Source organism: Physeter macrocephalus, chromosome 9 (assembly GCF_002837175.3).
Source record: "Physeter macrocephalus isolate SW-GA chromosome 9, ASM283717v5, whole genome shotgun sequence".
NCBI classification, from domain to species: domain Eukaryota; kingdom Metazoa; phylum Chordata; class Mammalia; order Artiodactyla; family Physeteridae; genus Physeter; species Physeter macrocephalus.
In genome coordinates, this window is record NC_041222.1 from 53,532,571 (window position 1) to 53,539,844 (window position 7,274).

The following is a 7,274-nucleotide window of genomic DNA, read 5'->3' on the forward strand; positions in this document are numbered from 1 at the left end:
GAAGAGACAAAAAAAAACCCATATGCACCCAAAATACACAAGTTGCAGAGCAGCTTGATAAGAAATTTGTTATATTATTTTGCTAATTTTGTTTTTTTTTCCAATACTTGCTCTCTTCTAAAAGTCATATGATGCATTCCTAATATTATACTTTCCAGATGTGCTACATCAGGTGCACGATTTATGATGACTGGGAAAGTAGATAGATGCCTTAGGACACTCCTCAGTAGGGTCCCAAAGCCATCACACCTATGCACAGGTTATGACCTTTGTCTTATCTTACTTATCCCAAAAGAAGGTACAGAACACTACAGAGATTAAGATTAAAGAAATATATGTCTTCCGCTCTGACTTTGCCTTTCTTGCAATTTTTCTAAGGGAGGAAACTGTTTCTATATTACACATCATATTTCAGATACATATTGTCTATTTCCTAAATATTAATAAGGAATAATAGTTTTAACACCACAATAGAAATAGGATATGTTAATTTTTGTCAACTCCTGATCCTAAATAATAAATACATAAATAAAATTCTTGAAGCTCATTTCTACTCTTCCTATTGATTTCCACTTGCCATAAATTCTAAACACTAGCTGATATTATGTATAAAATGAGAGAAAAGATTTCCATTATTATTGTCAATATCTTTCTGCTTGTCTCAGCCCCATTACCAATATGTCAAATACTTAAAAGTCCAAAAATGTCATTAGGATTTCAGTTTATGTTTTCTCAGGTGCTCTGCTCTTCATATGCTGTAACCAATACACAGAGGTTGAGCAAGATAGCTCCATGAATAGCTGCCATTAGCGTGGATATACTTTTGGTGGCTAGAAAACTCTTCCTTCTGTGTGACTCTACTAAACAGAGTCACAAAATGAACTCAGAACCATTAAAAGTAATATCTACCTGCTATCTGGATATGCTGGGATTATAGCTCTCCTTTCTACTGAGCTTTTTAAATCTCAAGGTCCCTTTCTTTTTGACAGGGTGAGGAGGCTAAAACTATGACTGTGTGTGAAACATCACAATTTTGGTTATGTTGGGCAGAGGGGAGAGCCTCAATAAATACCTTTGGAGGATTATTTATTTCAAGTGCACAGCCATGCTAAAAACACTTTCAGATCTTTCTTTTACCATCCCCTTTCAATTTGTGTCCCTTTTACAGGAATATCTGACACCAATAACTTGCACAGTTTCTACAAGTCACACTTGGTGACTAAATAATGGGCTTAAAGTTAGCTTTAAATGTATTTAAATGCTATCTTTTCTCCTACCAGCTATCTTACCTTGGGCGTGTTTCTTAACTTGATAAGCCTCTCTTTTTCTTCTTTTTTTAACCACCCTTCATTGTGGAAATACCCATATCATATGTCAATCTGTGCTTCACACATATTAGCTTCCTTCCTCTAATTATAATGTGTTTTCCTCTCAGGATAAAATCTTTATGACCTAAAGACCTTATCAATATAAAGTCTTTGTTTGTTAAAGTCTAGTATATGATATCTAACATACGATTAAAACAGAACTGGTAATAACATATTTACCATTTTAAAATCATGGTAGGCTCTAAGTACTTATTTAAGGAGTCATATTACACATTAAAATAATCTTTTAAAACAAATTTTACTTCTAAGAATAATTTACTAATTTCATTCTAGATTTGAATTTTATTACATTTCTGTAACTAAATAAGTCAAACTTCTGTTGACTAGTTACTGGTCAAATACTGTGATTTGTAATCATATAAGTAAGCATTTATTGATATCTATTTTTTATTTTTAATTTCATATTTTGTAACTCTATACATTTTTTTCAGATGACAAATTTCTTAAGTGCTAGCAAATGCCATAAGCCCTGATAAGTAACCTAGAATTCTCAAAGGATACGATAGCCCTAATATTTAAGATGAATACTGTCCACTCTTATTGCAGTAGTGCACATTTCAATAAGTATTAGATTAAACATTTTGATGTTTTGATAAGTAATTAGAAGAGTTGATTTTCTAAAGCATAAAATAAAAGTGGGCACAAAGTCTACTACATTTGAGGTGTTCAATAGATATTTGGTAAATAATAGAAGAAATTACCTTATTTGCAGAGAAAACTTCATTTTCACTACTCCTAAATTTCTCTGTTTAATCTCCTTTGCCAGAGATACATTTTTTTCTCCTTAGTTTATTTCTACAGTACTCTTAAGTAGGATGGCTATATAAAAATATTTCTCCAACTTATTTGTTATGGATATATTTAAAAAAAAATGTTGACCTGTGATTATGTCAGTATACTTTATGGCATTTTTAGTGTATATTTAATTTAATATTTAAAAAAAAAACCAAATAACAGGATGTCTCATTATAACTAATGATAAACTATCTCTTCAGTAGTATAAGGGAATTTTCCCTCTGAATGAAGTATTTATTAATGCTTGCCATATCAACAACTGATTTCTAATAACATAATAAATTTTTGTTCTATTAAGAAATAAGTACTATCCTAGTGCAAAACAGGGTCATTTATTTGTACCACCTCTAAGTGTAATTAAAAACTTTGTAATAAGGCTACTTATGTGTTCTTTTAGTGTTGCCTTTATCTGATTTGCTAAACAAATTTGATTGGTCAGTTGTTAAAATACCTAAGACATTCATATTTTGGTACTAATTGATCTAAGAGAACTAGCTGCAATCTGCACCTTGTAGCTTTTAAATAATTTGTTTTCAGAATCATTTTTTAAAAGCTTATACTCATGAACTAAAATACCCACATCTAAATCTACTCAGCTTTTTCTTATTAAATTTTAAAGCACATATTTTAGAAGAACATTTTCAAGTTTTCAAAACCCTAAATATCAATAAAATAGAAACGAAGAAGCAAGTCCAACTCCAGTGGGAACTTGTCTTATGAAGTAGATCAATAACGATTCCAGCTAAAGCTCCTAAGAAAAGAAAAATCATCCACCTGCTAGGGGATCTGCATTTCAACAGGCTGTTTATATATTTATTCACATTGTAAAGGAGCCAAATGCTGTGGTTTTTACCTTTTAGCTGTTCCAAACAGAATTTTTTTCCTTAATAAAAATGTACTTTAAAAGTAAGTTAGGGACTTCCCTTGTGGTGCAGTCATTAAGAATCCACCTGCCAATGCACGGGACACGGGTCCCATCCCTGGTCTGGGAGGATCCCACATGCCGTGGAGCAGCTAAGCCCATGCACCACAACTACTGAGCCTACGCTCTAGAGCCCGCGAGCCACAACTACTGAGCCCGTGTGCCACAACTACTAAAGCCTGTGCACCTAGAGCCCATGCTCCGCAACAAGAGAAGCCACTGCAATGAGAAGCCCGCGCACCACAACAAAGAGTAGCCCCCACTCTCCACCACTAGAGAAAGTCTGTGCACAGCAACAAAGACCCAATGCAGCCAAAAATAAATAAATACATTTATTAAAAAAAAACGTACGTTAACTATTGTGCACTTTTTTTGCCTTTTCTTATTTAAGGAAAATGACGCATGTAAATACAGAGCAAATACAAAATCCTAAAGAGTATGTAAATTGGAGTAAATGATATATCCTATTTAACATTTTACTTTCAGGGTTGTATTGAAATAAAATATGACTTAGAAATGGAAAACTAGGTCAGTTGAGGTTTCGTGTGAGCATAGTCTCCCAATGCACATGTGATAATAGAAACACATCAAAAAACACTGACAAAAATTCTCCCCTCAATTGCTTTCTTCCAGAGCATCAAAAAATCAGTGGTGGGGCTTCCCTGGTGGTGCAGTGGTTGAGAGTCCTCCTGCCGATGCGGGTGACGCGGGTTCGTGCCCCGGTCCGGGAAGATCCCACATGCCGCGGAGTGGCTGGACCCGTGGGCCATGGCCGCTGAGCCTGCGTGTCCGGAGCCTGTGCTCCACAAGGGGAGAGGTCACAACTGTGAGAGGCCCGCGTACCGCAAAAAAAAAAAAAAACAAAAAAAACAACAACAACAAAAAAAAACAGTGGTGGAGCAACAGTAGTAAAATGCTTTTACAGGATGCTCAATGATGCAGTGACTTGAAAAGAATCAATAAGAGAAAGATGAGAGAGTCAAATCCATTCTAGCTATAGAGTAAAACTTCTTAATCTTCCTTAAAAGTCATTTGTGGTCACCTAGCAGAACTACAAAGCCTTCTCTCGAATACCACAGTTGAAAGATGCATGTCTGTGCTGCTAATTCTGATATAAACCTCTTAACTGGGAGCACAGTATAGTTTAAAGAAAGGACACTGGAGTCGTAGAAATCTTAATTGAAATCCTACCTCTTTCAGATACTTATCGGTATGTTTTCTGGCACCTTACCTATTTTGAGACTCAGTTTTCTCACCTATTAATTAGGGATGATAATACGTACATAATAAGACTGTTTTGAGAAGTATATAAGAGAACATTTAAAATCTATCATATCACTCAATAAATGGTAGAGGCTTTAACATTTTTTAAAATAATCTCCAAAGTATGTTAACTTTAATGGTTTTTGATTAATCAATTTATAAACTGACTTTGTAACAAGTTATTACATTAGCACTATCTACATATGGGATAAATATCAAGACTTTAACTATATAAAATATGAAATAACTCACAACTTCAGAAAAAAACTGTCAGATTTTTTTTAGGATAGCCATGATAGGGTAACTTTACTCCTTAGGTTGACTTAACTAATTTCTTACAAACTGTAAAGCAGACAAAGGTAATATAATGAGAATGCCTGTAAGTCTGGTCACATCACAGGTACTTGGCTGGTACTGTGTAGATTCATTTTAACGATATTCTTACTTCTGATTTCTTACATGAGAGCACTGAAATTATTTGTAACTTTCACTATACTTTTTCAAATGCCCATAGATTTTTTCTTGTCTATATATAGTATCTCTCCCAATAATGTACCCAGATAACATAAAAGAAGAACACCTTCTACTGATAGTTACAAAACACATGTGCTTCTAGTTAAATTGCTTTCCCTATAAATACCAAAAGAAATATGTGTATAATGTAACAAAAATACAATAAAAGTGCCTTACTGGCCAGAGCCTTGATATTTTAATTCTGTAAGAGAAATCCAGAAGCCAAATGTCATGACTAGATATTAGTAACCAGTTCCATGTACCTCTCTTTTAACATCTACATTCATGTACTCTGCCTTCACCTATTACATTATGATTAAACTATATTCCTAAATAAGACAATTTTCCACTTGTGCAACAGATCTCATCTCCTCTCACCTAATTAGGACTATTGCTTCAGGAATTACCCCTCTCACTCTCTTCTGAATCATCACATGCTTCTCTGAGTCTCTAATGTATCATACTTATCAGCATATGAATATCCTCTTATTTCTCCCATGAAGGAAAACAAAATATTCCTTCTGACACCAAATCACTCTCCAGGTGCTACTGTCCTGATTGTCTGCTCCTCTTTTGACAACACACCTAAAAAAAAAATTGTGAATTCAAAATATGCAGCTCCTTTCCACATGTTTTCTTAATTCCACTCCATTCAGGCTTTTGTTCCCACTACAACTCCATACCACTCTCATCAAGGTCAACCATAACCTACACAGTGGTAAGTCCAATGGTCAATTTTCAGCCCCTCCCTTACTCCATCCATCACCAGTATTTTACAAAGTCAATTATTTCCTCGTTCAGGAAGCACTTGCTAAACTTGGCAAGAAGGGAAGGTTCTTCTCTAATATCACCAGTCACACTCTGTTTTAGTCTTCCTTGATGGCTCCTTCACTCTCTTTACTCACTTTCTAGATAATCTCATCCAGTCACATGGCTGTAAGCACAATCTATACTGTTGATTCCCAGCTTCATGTCTCTAGTCTGGAAATCTACTCTGAATTTCTTATACAGCACTGTCAATTGGAGGGTAAGTAGCAGTAGCACCTTAACATGTCCCATATGTAGCTTCCCGTATAGTAAATAATAATTATATTTAATTCATTTCTCTGGTTAAAAAAATCATTTATGTATCAGCATTTCATTCTCTTATTCTCCATCTCCCATCTATCAGTTGTGCCTCTGCTTTCAAAATTTAACCAGGATGTGACTAATTTTCACCATCCCCACCAAAATGCAATAACCAAAAATCTAATCACCAAAATCTCTTGCCTGGTTACTCATTATCCTCCTAACTGTTCTCCATTCTTCCATCATATCCCACTTTCATGTATTCTCAAAACAGCAATAGTGAGAATATCTGTTATATTTTATTTATTTTTTATTGGAGCATAATTGCTTTACAATGTTGTGTTAGTTTCTGCTGTACAGTGAAGTGAGACAGCTATATGTATACATATACCCCCTCCCTCTTGGGCCTCCCTCCCATCTGACACCACATCCCACCCATCTAGATCATCACAGAGCACCAAGCTGAGCTCCCTGTGCTATACCGCACGTTCCCACAAGCTACCTATTTTACACATGGTAGTGTATTTATGTCAAACCTAATCTCTCAATTCATCCCACCTTTCCATTCCCCCACTGTGACCACACGTCTGTTCTCTATGACTGCATCTCTATTCCTGAAGTATAGGTTCATCTGTACCAGTTTTCTAGATTCCACACATATGAGTTAACATAGGATATTTGTTTTTCTCTTTCTGACTTACATCACTCTGTATGACAGACTCTAGGTCCATCCATGTCTCTACAAATGACTTGATTTTGTTCCTTTTTATGGCTGAATAATATTCCATTGTATGTATGTACCACATCTTCTGTATCCATTCATCTGTCTATGGACATTTAGGTTGTTTCCATGACCTGGCTATTGTGAATAGTGCTGCAATGAACATTGGGGTACATGTGTCTTGAATTATGGTATTCTCAGGGTATACGGCCAGTAGTACCCCCCTTTTTTTTTTTTTTTGTGGTACGCGGGCCTCTCACTGTTGTGGCCTCTCCCGTTGCGGAGCACAGGCTCTGGACGCACAGGCCCAGCGGCCATGGCTCACGGGCTCAGCTGCTCCGTGGCATGTGGGATCCTCCCGGACCGGGGCACGAACCCGCGTCCCCTGCATCAGCAGGCAGACTCTCAACCACTGCGCCATCATGGAAGCCCAGTACCCATTTTTTGATTGGCTTTTGTTTGTTTTATATTGAGCTGAATGAGTTGTTTGTACATTTTGGAGATTAATTCTTTGTCTGTTGCTTCCTCTGCAAATATTTTCTCCCATTCTGAGGACTGTTTTTTGTCTTGTTTATGGTTTCCTTTGTTGTGCAAAAGCTTTTAA